Source organism: Bombina bombina, chromosome 1, assembly GCF_027579735.1.
Source record: "Bombina bombina isolate aBomBom1 chromosome 1, aBomBom1.pri, whole genome shotgun sequence".
NCBI classification, from domain to species: Eukaryota; Metazoa; Chordata; class Amphibia; order Anura; family Bombinatoridae; genus Bombina; species Bombina bombina.
The window spans coordinates 353,359,722-353,375,522 of record NC_069499.1 but is presented as its reverse complement, the minus strand read 5'-3'; the positions used below and the strand labels follow the sequence as shown (position 1 = coordinate 353,375,522).

The 15,801-nt window shown below is 38.6% G+C and overlaps 2 protein-coding genes across 6 annotated transcripts in view; one reads left to right on the top strand and one right to left on the bottom strand.

Annotated features, from left to right (window-relative positions):
- STK16 (serine/threonine kinase 16) overlaps positions 1–15,801 on the top strand; it is a 75,799-nt gene that overhangs the window by 26,000 nt on the left and 33,998 nt on the right. The gene's annotated exons all lie outside the window — the stretch shown is intronic.
- LOC128645308 (beta-galactosidase) overlaps positions 1–15,801 on the bottom strand; it is a 187,495-nt gene that overhangs the window by 140,069 nt on the left and 31,625 nt on the right. The gene's annotated exons all lie outside the window — the stretch shown is intronic.

Here is a 15,801-nt window from a genome sequence, read left to right as displayed (position 1 = left end):
ATGAGCTTGTGACGTATGGGATATACATTCCTACCTACCAGGAGGGGCAAAGTTTCCCAAACCTTAAAATGCCTATAAATACACCCCTCACCACACCCACAATTCAGTTTTACAAACTTTGCCTCCGATGGAGGTGGTGAAGTAAGTTTGTGCTAGATTCTACGTTGATATGCGCTCCGCAGCAAGTTGGAGCCCGGTTTTCCTCTCAGCGTGCAGTGAATGTCAGAGGGATGTGAGGAGAGTATTGCCTATTTGAATGCAGTGATCTCCTTCTACGGGGTCTATTTCATAGGTTCTCTGTTATCGGTCGTAGAGATTCATCTCTTACCTCCCTTTTCAGATCGACGATATACTCTTATATATACCATTACCTCTGCTGATTCTTGTTTCAGTACTGGTTTGGCTTTCTACAAACATGTAGATGAGTGTCCTGGGGTAAGTAAATCTTATTTTCTGTGACACTCTAAGCTATGGTTGGGCACTTTGTTTATAAAGTTCTAAATATATGTATTCAAACATTTATTTGCCTTGACTCAGAATGTTCAACTTTCCTTATTTTTCAGACAGTCAGTTTCATATTTGGGATAATGCATTTGAATTAATCATTTTTTCTTACCTTCAAAAATTTGACTCTTTTTTTTCCTGTGGGCTGTTAGGCTCGCGGGGGCTGAAAATGCTTCATTTTATTGCGTCATTCTTGGCGCAGACTTTTTTGGCGCAAAAATTCTTTTCCGTTTCCGGCGTCATACGTGTCGCCGGAAGTTGCGTCATTTTTTGACGTTATTTTGCGCCAAAAATGTCGGCGTTCCGGATGTGGCGTCATTTTTGGCGCCAAAAGCATTTAGGCGCCAAATAATGTGGGCGTCTTATTTGGCGCTAAAAAATAAGGGCGTCGCTTTTGTCTCCACATTATTTAAGTCTTATTTTTTCAGTGCTTCTGGTTGCTAGAAGCTTGTTCTTTGGCATTTTTTCCCATTCCTGAAACTGTCATTTAAGGAATTTGATCAATTTTGCTTTATATGTTGTTTTTTCTCATACATATTGCAAGATGTCTCACGTTGCATCTGAGTCAGAAGATACTACAGGAAAATCGCTGTCTACTGCTGGAGCTACCAAGCTAAGTGTATCTGCTATAATTTTTGGTATCTGTTTCTCCAGCTGTTGTTTGTATTGCATGTCATGACAAACTTATTAATGCAGATAAAATTTCCTTTAGTACTGTTACATTACCTGTTGCTGTTCCGTCAACATCTAATTTTCAGAGTGTTCCTGATAAACATAAGAGATTTTATTTTTTAAATCCATTAAGAAGGCTATGTCTGTTATTTCTCCTTCTAGTTTACATAAAAGTCTTTTAAAACTTCTCTTTTTTCAGATGAATTTTTAAATGAACATCATCATTCTGATACTGATAATGGTTCTTCTGGTTCAGAGGTTTCTGTCTCAGAGGTTGATGCTGATAAATCTTTGTATTTGTTCAAGATGGAATTTATTTGTTCTTTATTTAAAGAAGTATTAATTGCATTAGAAATAGAGGATTCTGGTCCTCTTGATTCTAAATCTAAACGTTTAAATAAGGTTTTTAAATCTCCTATAGTTATTCCAGAAGTGTTTAATCTCCCTGATGCTATTTCTGAAGTAATTTCCAGGGAATGGAATAATTTGGGTAATTCTTTTACTCCTTCTAAACGTTTAAGCAATTATATCCTGTGCCATCTGACAGATTAGAGTTTTTTGGGACAAAATCCCTAAGGTTATGGGGCTGTCTCTACTCCTGCTAAATGTGCTACTATTCCTACGGCAGATAGTAATTCATTTAAGGATCCTTTAGATAGGAAAATTGAATCCTTTCTAAGAAAAGCTTACTTATGTTCAGGTAATCTTCTTAGACTTGCTATATTTTTAGCGGATGTTGCTGCAGCTTCAACTTTTTGGTTAGAAGCTTTAGCGCAACAAGTAACAGATCATAATTTTATAGCATTATTATTATTCTATAACATGCTAATAATTTTATTGGTGATACCATCTTTTGATATCATTAGAGTTGATGTCAGGTATATGTCTCTAGCTATTTTAGCTAGAAAAGCTTTATGGATTAAACTTGGAATACTGATATGTCTTCTAAGTCAACTTTGCTTTCCCTTTCTTTCCAGGGTAATAAATTATTATTTCAACTGTTTCTGGAAGGAAGGGAACTTTTTTTCCAAAGGATAAAAAATCTAAGGTAAATTTAGGTCTAATAATCATTTCGTTCCTTTCCTCACAATAAGGAACAAAAGCCTGATCCTTCATTCTCAGGAGCGGTATCAGTTTGGAAACTATTTCCAGTTTGGAATATATCCAAGCCTTTTAGAAAACCTATAGCCAGCTTCTAAGTACCCATGAAGGTGCGGACCTTATTCCAGCTCAGCTGGTATGGGGCAGATTACGTTTTCTTCAAAGAAATTTTGATCAATTCCGTTCTCAATTTCTGGTTTCAGAACATTGTTTCAGAAAGGTACAGAATTGGCTTCAGTTAAGGCCTCCTGCTAAGAGATTTTTTTCTTTCCCGTGTCCCAGTTAACACAGCAAAGGCTCAGCATTTCTGAAATGTGTTTCAGATCTAGAGTTGGCTGGAGTAATTATGCCAGTTCCAGTTCTGGAACAGGGGCTGGGGTTTTATTTTATCTCTTCATTGTACCAAAGAAGGTCAATTCCTTCAGACCAGTTCCGGATCTATCAATATTGAATCGTTATGTAAGGATACCAACATTCAAGATGGTTACTGTAGGACTGTCCTGCCTTTTGTTTAGCAAGGGCATTATATGTCTACAATAGATTTACAGGATGTGTATCTACATATTCCGATTCATCCAGATCACTTTTAGTGTCTGAGATTCTCTTTTTAGACAAGCATTACCAGTTTTGTGGCTCTACCGTTTGGCCTAGCCTCAGTTCCAAGAATTTTTTTCAAAGGTTCTCGGTGCCCTTCTTTCTGTAATCAGAGAACAGGGTTTTTTGGTATTTCCTTATTGGACAATATCTGGGTACTTGCTCAGTCTTCTCATTTTCGAAGAATCTCATACGAATCGACTTGTGTTGTTTCTTCAAGTTCATGGTTGGAGGATCAATTTACCAATCAGTTCATTGATTCCTCAGACAAGTGTAACCTTTTTAGGTTTCTAGAATAGATTCAGTGTCTATGACTCTGTCCTTGTCAGACAAGAGAAGTTTAACATTGATATCAGCTTGTCAAAACCTTCAGTCACAATCATTCCCTTTGGTAGCCTTATGCATGGAAATTTTAGGTCTTAGGACTGCCGCATCAGATGCGATCTCCTTTGCTCGTTTTCACATGCGATCTCTTCAGCTCTGTATGCTGAACCAATGGTGCAGGGATTACTCAAAGATATCTCAATTAATATCTTTAAACCGATTATACGACACTCTCTGACATGGTGGGCAGATCACCATCGTTTAGTTCAGGGGGCTTCTTTGTTCTTCCGACCTGGACTATAATCTCAATAGATGCAAGTCTTACAGGTTGGGGAGCTGTGTGGGGGTATCTGACGGCACAAGGGGTTTGGGAATCTCAGGAGGTGAGATTTCCGATCAATATTTTGGAACTCCGTGCAATTTCAGAGCTCTTCAGTCTTGGCCTCTTCTGAAGAGAGTTGTTCATTTGTTTTCAGATAGACAATGTCACAACTGTGGCATACATCAATCATCAAGGAGGGACTCACAGTCCTCTGGCTATGAAAGAAGTATCTCGAATTTTGGTTTGGGCGGAATCCAGCTCCTGTCTAATCTCTGCGGTTCATATCCCAGGTATGGACAATTGGAAAGCGGATTATCTCAGTCGCCAAACGTTGCACCTGGGCGAATGGTCTTCACCCAGAGGTATTTCCTCAGATTGTTCAAATGTGGGAACTCTCAGAAATAGATCTGATGGCTTCTCATCTAAACAAGAAACTTCCCTGGTTTCTGTCCGGATCCAGGGATCCTCGGGCAGAGGCAGTGGATGCATTATCTCTTCCTTACAAGTGTCATCCTGCCTATATCTTTCCGCCTCTAGTTCTTCTTCCAAGGGTATTCTCTAATATTCTAAAGGAATGCTCGTTTGTCCTGCTGGTAGCTCCAGCATGGCCTCACAGGTTTTGGTATGCGGATCTTGTCCGGATGGCCTCTTGCCAGCTGTGGACTCTTCTGTTAAGACCAGTCTTTCTGTCTCAAGGTTCTTTTTTCCATCAGGATCTCAAAACCTTAATTTTAAGGTGTGGAGTTTGAACGCTTGATTCTTGGTTAAAGAGGTTTCTCTGACTCTGTGATTGATACTATGTGACAGGCTCGTAAGTCTGTATCTAGAGAGAGATATTATAGAGTCTGGAAGACTTATATTTCTTCAGGATGGTTTAGATAAAGGTTTGTCCGCAAGTTTCTTGAAAGACAAATCTCTGCTCTTTCTGTTCTTTTTCACAGAAGGATTGCTAATCTTCCTGATATTCATTGTTTTGTACAAGCTTTGGTTCGTATAAAACCTGTCATTAAGTCAATTTCTCCTCTTTGGAGTTTGAATTTGGTTCTGGGGGCTCTTCAAGCTTCTCCTTTTGAACCCATGCATTCTTTGGTCGTTATATTACTTTCTTGGAAAGTTTTGTTTCTTTTGGCCATCTCTTCTGCCAGAAGAGTCTCTGAATTATCTACTCCTTTTTGTGAGTCTCCTTTTCTGATTTTGCATCAGGATAAGGCGGTGCTGCGAACTTCTTTTGAATTTTTTACCTAAGGTTGTGAATTCTAACAACATTAGTAGAGAAATTGTGGTTCCTTCATTATGTCCTAATCCTATGAATTCTAAGGAGAAATCATTGCATTCTTTGGATGCTGTTAGAGCTTTGTAATATTATGTTGAAGCTACTAAGTCTTTCCGAAAGACTTCTAGTCTATTTGTCATCTTTTCCGGTTCTAGAAAAGACCAGAAAGCTTCTGCCATTTCTTTGGCATCTTGGTTGAAATCTTTATTTCATCATGCCTATGTTGAGTCGGGGAACACTCCGCCTCAAAGGATTACAGCTCATTCTACTAGGTCAGTTTCTACTTCCTGGGCGTTTAAGAATGAAGCTTCGGTTGATCAGATTTGCAAAACAGCAACTTGGTCCTCTTTGCATACTTTTTCTAAATTCTACCATTTTGATGTGTTTTCTTCTTCTGAAGCAGTTTTTGGTAGAAACGTACTTCAGGCAGTGGTTTCAGTTTGAATCTTCTGCTTATGTTTTTTCATTAAAATTTTATTCTGGGTGTGGATTATTTTCAGCAGGAATTGGCTGTCTTTATTTTATCCCTCCCTCTCTAGTGACTCTTGTGTGGAAAGATCCACATCTTGGGTAATCATTATCCCATACGTCACTAGCTCATGGACTCTTGCTAATTACATGAAAGAAAACATAATTTATGTAAGAACTTACCTGATAAATTCATTTCTTTCATATTAGCAAGAGTCCATGAGGCCCGCCCTTTTTTGTGGTGGTTTTGATTTTTTTGTATAAAGCACAATTATTCCAATTCCTTATTTTATATGCTTTCGCACTTTTTTCTTATCACCCCACTTCTTGGCTATTCGTTAAACTGAATTGTGGGTGTGGTGAGGGGTGTATTTATAGGCATTTTAAGGTTTGGGAAACTTTGCCCCTCCTGGTAGGTAGGAATGTATATCCCATACGTCACTAGCTCATGGACTCTTGCTAATATGAAAGAAATGAATTTATCAGGTAAGTTCTTACATAAATTATGTTTTTTACAGAGGATGAGGTTTTGTTAGCATTATCAAAAATAAATGGGTCCTGATAATATTCATCCAAGGGTTTTAAAAGAACTTTGATCAGTGCTAACTGTCCCATTAACTGATCTGTTTAATCGGTCACTATTAACAGGAGCTGTCCCAGATGATTGGAGAATAGCAAATGTAATACCTCTTCATAAAAAGGGCAGTAGAGAAGAATCTGGTAACTACAGGCCAGTTAGTTTAACTTCAGTAGTAGGGAAATTAATGGAAAGCCTCTTAAAAGAAAGAATTATGACTTGCATAAAGACAAACAATTTAGAGGACCAAAATCGGCATGGTTTTTCTCCAGGGAGATTATGTCAGACTAATCTAATTGACTTCTTTGATTGTGTAGCAAAAGTATTAGACAAGGGTGGAGCAGTTGATGTAGCATATCTAGATTTCAGCAAAGCATTTGACACCGTCTCACAAAATAAACTAATTCACAAACTATCTCCTTGGTCTAGATTCAAAAATTGTGAACTGGGTGGAATGCTGGCTTAAGGACAGAAAACAAAGTGTCTTAGTAAATGGAGTTCATTCAGCAGAGGGGGCTGTTACTAATGGGGTTCCTCAGGGGTCAGTTCTGGGGCCTGTTTTGTTTAACATATTTATCTGTGATATCAGCAAAGGGCTACAGGTGAAAGTATGTCTTTGCAGATGATACAAAAATTTGTAACAGAGTGGATGTTCCAGGGGGTAGACAAAATGAGAAGTGATAAACAACAATTGGAGGATTGGACAAACGACTGGGATCTAAAGTTTAACAAAGTGTAAAATAATGCATTTAGGGAAGACAAATCCAAATGTTAATTACAGACTCAATGACACTTTACTGACTGTTACAGATGAGGAATAGGACTTGGGAATTATTTCAGATGATTTAAAACTTAGTAAACAATGTAGTAATGCAGCGAGTAAGGCTAGCAGAATGCTGGGATGTATTGGTAGAGGTATTTGCAGCAGAAATAGTAAAGTTATTATGCCACTTTATAGATCATTAGTTAGGCCTCATCTTGAGTATTGTGTGCAGTTCTGGAGGCCATATCTTCAAAAGGATATTAACAAACTTAAACCTGTGCAAAGGACGGCTACCAAAATTGTACATGGTCTAAAAAATAAAACTTACCATGATAGGCTCAATGACCTAAATATGTGTAGCTTAGAGGAGAGAAGGGAAAGAGGTGATATGATAGCAACTTTCAAGTACGTTAAAGGGCTTGGTAAAACTGAAGCTGTGGGTATTTTACATAAAATGGAAAATTCAAGAACAAGGGGTCATGATCTCAAGCTAAAGGGTAGTAGATTCAGGAGTAATCCGAGGAAGCACTTCTTTACAGAAACAGTGATTGATTTATGGAATAAACCTCCTCAAGAGGTAGTAGCGACAAACACTGTGGGGGACTTTAAAAATGCATGGGACAAGCATAAGGCTATCCTACAAACTAGATAAGTGTATACTGTTAGGTAATATCGGGCAGACTTGCTGGGCCTATGGCTCTTATCTACCGTCAATATCTATGTAATCTATTCCGACTACTGTGGACTGCAGTGATCCCTAGACGGGGTTGGTTACATGTGACAGGTAAAGAGAAGGCAAGATTCCTGCTTTCTTAGCCGTAATACCGGATCCATTTGGCAGAACTTGCGCCAACTTGCCAGGGTCTCGGCACAACGTTGCATCCTCTCCTGGAGATTAAGATGGACCACCTCTTCTTCTCTGAGGACGGACACCAATACTGACAGTCTGCCACACTACAGCTGCCAGCAGATCCTTGGTATCAAGCTTCAATCAAGTCATCTTGTTGGAAATCCTACGGCCCCCATGTGTGGCTTGTAGTTTGCGGCGTGCAGGTTCATAGCCTGCACACTCAGCTTGCCCCTGGGTAGGGAGCAGGTTTATCTTTTTCCAGGGAAACAACAAAGAAGGCTCTACTGGCCATAAAGTAGGGGAAGGTTTGTGAACAGTGGCGAGTGGGAGAGAGGTTGCCTGAAAGTTATGCTGCTCTATTTGCTGGAAAGGAACTTTTTACAATGTAAGAACTCAAACCAAATTGAGAAGGGTGTGCTTTCGACTTGTTTGATATATAAGGATCTTTTGGCTTTTTATAATTGCTGAATACTGTTTGACCAGAATAAAGAGCTCCAGTGTTTTTTCGACCCACAGTCATAAGTATACTGAATTGGTTTGTGTTTTATCCACAGGAGGACTTTCTTAAAGGGACAATTTACTCAAAAAATGTCTCCCCTTTAAGTTGTTCCCAATGTTCCACTTTACCTGCTGGAGTGTATAAAATTGTTTACAAGTATTTCCTTTACCCTTATATTGGCATTTAAAGTAGTTGATTTAGCCTGTTGTATCCCCACCTATTTTAAAAGTTTCTGGCCTTAAGTTCTGGCTATAGATAAGCTGTGTAAACACAGCCAGCTGAAGAAATTACACTCCCAGAGAGAAGAGATAAGGTAATACAATTTTAATTTTTCATTGTTCTCTTTAAGTATTTGTCTTTGGTTAAGAAACAGATATAAGATAAAGAAGCATGTATATGTACACAATGTGATAAAGTAATGAGATCTGATTATACCTACAAGCTCAACCCATTTGATTAGGTTATGGCTTCAAAAGACAAAATAAGCTATTTCATATACACAAATAAACCTTAAAGGGACAGTCAACCATAGAATTGTTATTGTTTTAAAAGATAGATAATCCCTTTATTACTCATTCCCCAGTTTTGCACAACCAACAGAGTTATATTAATATACTTTACCTTGTATCTAGGAACCTTCTTCCAGCCCCCTGATCACATGACTGTGACTGTGATGACTGTTTATTATCTATTGTCTTAAATTTAGCATTGTATTGTGCTAGATCTTAAATAACTTTCTGTGCCTGAACACAGTGTTATCTATATAGCCCACGTGTACTTTCTGTCTCTTTGTGTTGAAAAGAGATTTAAAAAGCCTGTGATAAGAGGCAGCCCTCAAAGGCTTAGAAATTAGCATATGAGCCTACCTATGTTTAGTTTAAACTAAGAATACTAAGAGAAAAAAGCAAATTTGATGATAAAAGTAAATTTGAAAGTCGATTAAAATTAAAATTCCTATCTGAATAATGAAAGTTTAATTTATACTTGACTGTCCCTTTAAAAAGCAAATTCTCATACATTTTTTACTCTGCAACTGGTAAAATAAGTATTTGGAAACACATTAAGGGAAAAACTATTTTACAGTTACTGTCCCTTTTTAATCTTACCATTAAGCTATATAGCCAAGAACATTATACAGCTATCAAAGACCTTTTAATCCATCTAGTCTGCCACTGGAGTGGTTGATGAAATAATTACAAGGTTTTACTCTGTTAAACACAGTCTGGAATAAATACTTTCCCTTTCTGCAAAGTAAATCAGCACTTATGGATAATAAATTAGAGGGATCAACGTAAGCTAAATGAAGAGTTGGGACATTCTGGATAAAGAGGTCATAGAGTTATAAGGGCTAAACATTATCTTAAAGAGTTATCTGGACTTAATACAAGGAGGCCTATCTGATATTAAGTTGCTGCAGTTCTATTAATTTAGATAAAAGGTCGCTCTCCAGGATACAATTACAAACTATTAAAATTGAAGTTGATTATATTAATAATGCATGGTCAACACTAGCCTGGCTCTTGGCTAAATGTAATTAGATACTGCCTGCATACTTGTTTAACTGGTTTATCCTCAATATCAAGTATTCAATATATTAATATATATTATATTATAAGTTTAATGTGCAATATTGGGCTTATACTATTGGTTAGGCTTATAACATTTTTGGTAATAACAGATTTAGTTTTTTTGCATTCTTTGGTATCATTGCATTGCCTTCATACCAGTGACAGATCTGATAGATGCCTTTGACACGCTTTAGAGATTTCACTCTGTAAATTCACACTAAGATATGATCGTATCTATATGTTAATAAGAAGTATGGTAGTTTATTGAAGAAAAAAGTGAAAAAAGTGGGGAAAAAGGGTAAAAAAAAAAAAAAAAAAAAGGAAATGAAAAACACTTTTAAACAGTTTACCTTTGTAAAATGACTATGATGTCCCTTTAACGGTGGTTTCTGTTGAAGGTTCCCTAATGGTTATTAATGGGGTGGCCATGCACCTCTCCTTTCTAACCTGGTGAAAGCACTTTGGTGCACTATTCCCTCTCTCTGGTGCTGTTCGTATGGACCAAGAAGGAGGCACTATTTGATGTTCTGGGCTCCTGGCTGGCTCAGTTATTTTACACAAGTATGCAGCTACCTCCGAGATTCCTCCATTAGCCCTGTATTACCCCATTATGAATGCCACTTTATTGACCCAGTCAGTTTGCTGCACATTAACACAGAGCACACATCTCAAATTAATGTAGTACTGGCAGGACTGCTTGCTGATTGGGTTTTCACTGGGGATTGAAAGTAGCTTTCTTTGCATACAAAGCCTATATTGAAAGGAAACGTAAGCCCTCCTTCACAGTGGTGTTTAATTATACCAGATGCAACAATAATGATTCATTTCCTCTTTGATTAAACAGAAAAGTCATTTCAGACACCAGATTCGCAGGATAATCAAATTATTTTACACATTGTCTTTCTTAAGCAGTAATCCTGAAGGCGCAAACTGGAGTTACCGTACTGCCTGTCACATGCAGCTAATTAATGAGGATTGTGTTGTAAGACCAGCCCTTGCTGCACTTCATGGACAGTTAAAGGGATAGGAAAGTCAAAATTAAAATTGCATGATTCCGATATAGCATGTAATTTTAAGACACTTTTAAATTCACTTCTATTTTCAAATGTGCTTTGTTCTCTTGGTATCCCTTGTTGAAAAAGAATATGCACATATCCTACATTAGTGGGAGCTAGTTGCTGATTGGTGCCTGCACACATTTGTCTCTTGTGATTGACTAACTAGATGTGTTTAGCTCGCTGCCAGTAGTGCAATGATGTTCCTTCAGCAAAGGATAACAATAGAACAAAGCAAATTTGATAATAGAAGTAAATTGGAAAGTTGTTTAAAATTGTATGTTCTGGGGGCGTGTCCTAGGAGCCGCCATGTCCAGACGCACTTTCTAACAGCTCCAGATCCCTGAAGGAGATTGCATAGATTATATAATTCCCAGCTGAGAAACCATAATCTTTTCTCGTGGATCTGGTTTTATGAAACTCCACTGAATCTGTGAATACTTCTTTCATGGGGATCGCATCTACAGATCCACTGCAAAGCTTTTTCAGACAGGCAAGGTGGCGGCCTTCTATTATCACTATAACCCCCCCCCCCCCCCCGGTTCGCCAGGTGCAGCTGAACTACATAGCTATTCTACTGGGTGGCGAAGGTAATGGTAGACATGGATGGGGCGTCTCGTAACACAATGCAAGCCCTCTTGACAGCCCTGGCTCAGAAATTAGACGATCATTTCGCTCACCTTCTATCTCTAACGAAGGCCAGCCCTCAGCAACAGCTGAAAATGGAACTACAAATGGCGGCTGCATTGGCGTCAAGTATGCAGCATGACCATTTACAGTCTCTCCCCAGCGAGACAGAGATCACCCAGCATATTATGGCCCTGGGGCAGCAGCCGCACACGACTCAGCAGGAGACCACCTTGGGGTGCCCGGGAGTGGGAGATTTGGTCATCGCACCTAATACAAATACGACCAGGACTGGGAGAGCATCTTGGGGGAAACAAACACCAGTGCGGGTGGATACCCGAATATTTACAAAGTGACATACATAGACCCGGTGTCTTAAACTCCCCCAGGAGGTCCCTATCACCTGAGACGGATGCAAACTCGCACATATCTACCCACCCTTAGTCCTGAGAGGTCCTCTTCAGCTGAGATGGGATTGCGCTCGCATTCACCCACCCTCGCTCCTTGCTTCTGGCGGTTCAGAGTTACCAGGGGAAATACCCCTGAGAGAGCTTCTCCGCCCTATACGCCATCTAAAAGGGAGCTTCCTTTCACCCGATTGGGGATTGGGTAACTTCACACTGATAACTATTTTTAAAATCTGGCATTTGGACTGCCTCGTAGCGACATTTGATTCCCCATATAATATTGATGACTCTTTTTCTTAAGTCTGAAATAGTGATATGGGATTTGCATCTTACAACTATTTAAATTGAGGTTCCATCATATATAGTATATGCCAATTAGGTATTCATATCAATGTTAATTCTATAATTTTATGCTTTGTTATGAGATTAGGCTGCTAGTTTTCTTTATTGCCTCCTCAAACTGGGGTTCATTGGACTTTATGTTAGCACCTGCAGCCTACTAGACAGTACATCTTCACTTACCATGAATAGTAGGTACAAAATGTGTTTTTTAAACCTCAGTCAAAGGTATGAGCCTGACCCTTGTCTTAAAATATATATATTCTCTAGCGTATAAGCCATGCCTCAGCCTTGGGGAGATTTATCTTATTGTATCTTACGTTATCTTATTTTGGTGCTATCCTAGTGCATAGATCCCTAGTACTAACTATAATAGAGGTGATTACCATCAAAGAGTGACGGCTAGTGGAGGGACTAGCTGCCTTAAGCATCCATGAAGTTTCAATCTAGCCTCTACCGCCTAGAGCAAGTTTTTTCTTCTATTATTTATATATAAACATGGTTGTTAGTACTGATATTTATTTGCTCCTGCTTTTACCTAAGTAACCACCCAAAATTTCTATTATTATATGTTCAGCTTAAATGTTATATCATGTGGCCCAAGAGTTGTCCCTAAGTAACTACCATTAGTTTCTCCAGTTATAGTTGGCCCAAAAGTGGCCAGATCAGTAGTTACCACAGAAGCTTGTTATATCTTAAACGAGATATCATTATCGGTTCAGTTATGTTATTTTTGGAAGTGCTGGGCTGAGAGAATTCCAACAGAGCAGCGTTCTTGATTGGGATATATCTGAGTATATCACAGCACGCAGCCCTATACAGTTGTGACTGAGCTCAAATGATCAGTTTCATTATGCAATCTTTCTGTCATGTGCTTATATATATATATATATATATATATATATTTCTCTTGAACAAATGTTTAGAAAGCTAGCCTCCGACAATATATCATTAGCCAGGATATACTTAAAATTCTTTGCTATATTTTTATTTGTGTAGTTTTCCCAATGTTTACCTAGGCCTGCAAGCTCAATGTATGCAACATGTGTATTGTCTTCGCTTCTTGTAGTGCTTTTCCTTGTGTTTGTTAATGACAAATGGCTCAATAAAAAAAAAAAATGTATGTTCTATCCAAATCATGAAAGAAATGTTTTGGGTTTCCTGTCCCTTTAAGGGTGAACTAGTAAGCATGCAGCTTGTCAGTGAATTGTAGAACTGAGGGAAGTGCGGCTGTGTCTCGCACCTCTTCCAGCCAAAGTATGCAGCTAATTTTCTCTCATGCTAGGGCTCATTTTCTTGGCGGCACTTGTGCCCTGGCACGTGGGATAATCGAGCACTGCTCTAGACAGATGTGCTTATTTAGGCTCAGGACACAGCAACATCTTACTTATATCTATTCTGATAAGTATTTTAGAGGTTGTCTTCTACCTCATCAGATTGGTGCAAAAGCAAAATGAATGTCATAAATTAGCTCCAAATGTCTGATTCTATTAATATATCTATGGAACAGATCAGAAAAATGATGAGGCATAGAAGCTGATGATGAACCAGATGGTCTAAGGGTAGGAGTCAGGCAAGTTAGCAGACATGAAACCAAAAGCCACAGGTCAGCAGATGATTTTGTCTGTGGTGTTACAGCCTGGGATGACACCGGTACAGAATCAGAAGCCAGAATTGCCTCGGGCAAAGTCAGTATCCCCACAAATATATTAGCCAGTGATGAGACAACTGCAGAACCAGGAGCCAGAATTGCATCAGGCACCACAGCCAGGAATGCGAGAAATACAAAGTCAGTAGCCAGTATCCCCACAGATATCATAGCCAGTGATGAGACAACTGCAGAACCAGGAGCCAGAATTGCATCAGGCACCACAGCCAGGAATGCGAGAAATACAAAGTCAGTAGCCAGTATCCCCACAGATATCATAGCCAGTGATGAGACAACTGCAGAACCAGGAGCCAGAATTGCATCAGGCACCACAGCCAGGAATGCGAGAAATACAAAGTCAGTAGCCAGTATCCCCACAGATATAGCCAGTGATGAGACAACTGCAGAACCAGGAGCCAGAATTGCATCAGGCACCACAGCCAGGAATGCGAGAAATACAAAGTCAGTAGCCAGTATCCCCACAGATATCATAGCCAGTGATGAGACAACTGCAGAACCAGGAGCCAGAATTGCATCAGGCACCACAGCCAGGAATGCGAGAAATACAAAGTCAGTAGCCAGTATACCCACAGATATCATAGCCAGTGGTGAGACCACTACAGAATCAGGAGCCAGAATGGCATTTTAAAGGGTAACCACACACATTTAAAGGAAGAAGGTGTTGTGTCAGGACATGGAAGGTACTAAATAGCCAAACACTTCCAGGCACCTAGGGTTTACATAGTGGATTCACTGGGGAGAAAGTCAGCCTCTGTAAAAAGGCAAATAAATGAGAGCACAACTCTGTGAGCCCCCGTCTCTTTCTGTCTGTTGTGTCAGTTTGGCTGGCACGGTGTCAGAGTTGTGCAGCAGATTTCTTAATTGTGTCTTCAGTAGTGAGTGAAAACAGTAGTGAGTGAAAACAACAAAGCAAAAATATTACCACATTTAAGATTCAGACAGCCTAATGTTATAGTGGAACCAACACATATACTTAACAGCTTAATAGACCAATTAGAATGTATTTATAAAAGCTTAAATAATACATTTGTTACATTATCTAAATAAAGTTTTTTTTAAATGTATAGGTAAATAAACTCTGTTTTAAGCATTGTACTGTAGACAAATAAAACTCTTAGCAGTCAACATTTTTTTCTCCATGGTGAATACAAGTGTTAATAATTTGTGTAACTTTGTTAGATAATTGCATATTTATATTTTTATTGCACTCCTTTCAACATATAATAATTTTAAATTAATAGCTATACAAACATTCTTAATTTAAAAGGTGTAACTATTTATTTGCCTTTGTAAAATACCAAAAGTTGCTTTTTGTACCCAATATGTATTCAGGATTACTGCAAGAGGTGCTCACTAGAGGGTGCTGTTTACAGACAAAAGTTCTACCCTGTAAGTCTGCTGCTGTTTTGTCCAAGCTCCTTCTCATGGGTGTTTTTTTTTACCTAGACCTGGCCTAGGGCAATGAGATGGGTGGGGGGGGCAGCAGAGTCTTTAGCATGATACCTTTTTACACATCTGCTCTCAACATATTGTATCTATAAATTTTATTTCATATCAATGATCTGTGGTTGTCCGGGGGGGGGGGGGGGGGGGGGGGGGCGGCTATTGACTGTTCCATGCATTCCTAGCCTTCAATTCTGAAAAATATAAGAGGCAGATGTAAGATAAAGTAGTATGGGTAGGGCCACAGATTTCCCAATGCCTAGGGTAGCATAATTTGTGTTTATTTGCAATTGCTATTGTGTGTAATTTTGCTTCATGTTTTCCCTATTTTTTTCTCTTCTTGCATCTGGAACTGCAGATATAACATGTAGCATGTATAGCTGCTAATACTAGCTTAATATGTTAGCTAATAATAATGAATTGGAGAGAATTAATTAGAGACTTTTTTTGTACCTGCCTTTTAGAGAATCAGAGGTACAAGTTTTCTGTGTTAATTGGGATTTTTTTTTTTTTTTTTTTTAATTTTGCATTCTGTTTTCTCTTGTTTTTGCTTATTACATTTTTATTTCATTTGGAAATGCAGATATAGTATGCAAAAAAATGTATACTTGTTAATACTGACACTTTTCTTAATACCTTAGATGATGATTATGAATTATAGAGAATTAAATAGAGCACCTTTTTTCTGTACCTGCCTTTTAAAGAATCAGAGGGATTTTTATTTTTCCATGTTAATTGGGAGGGTT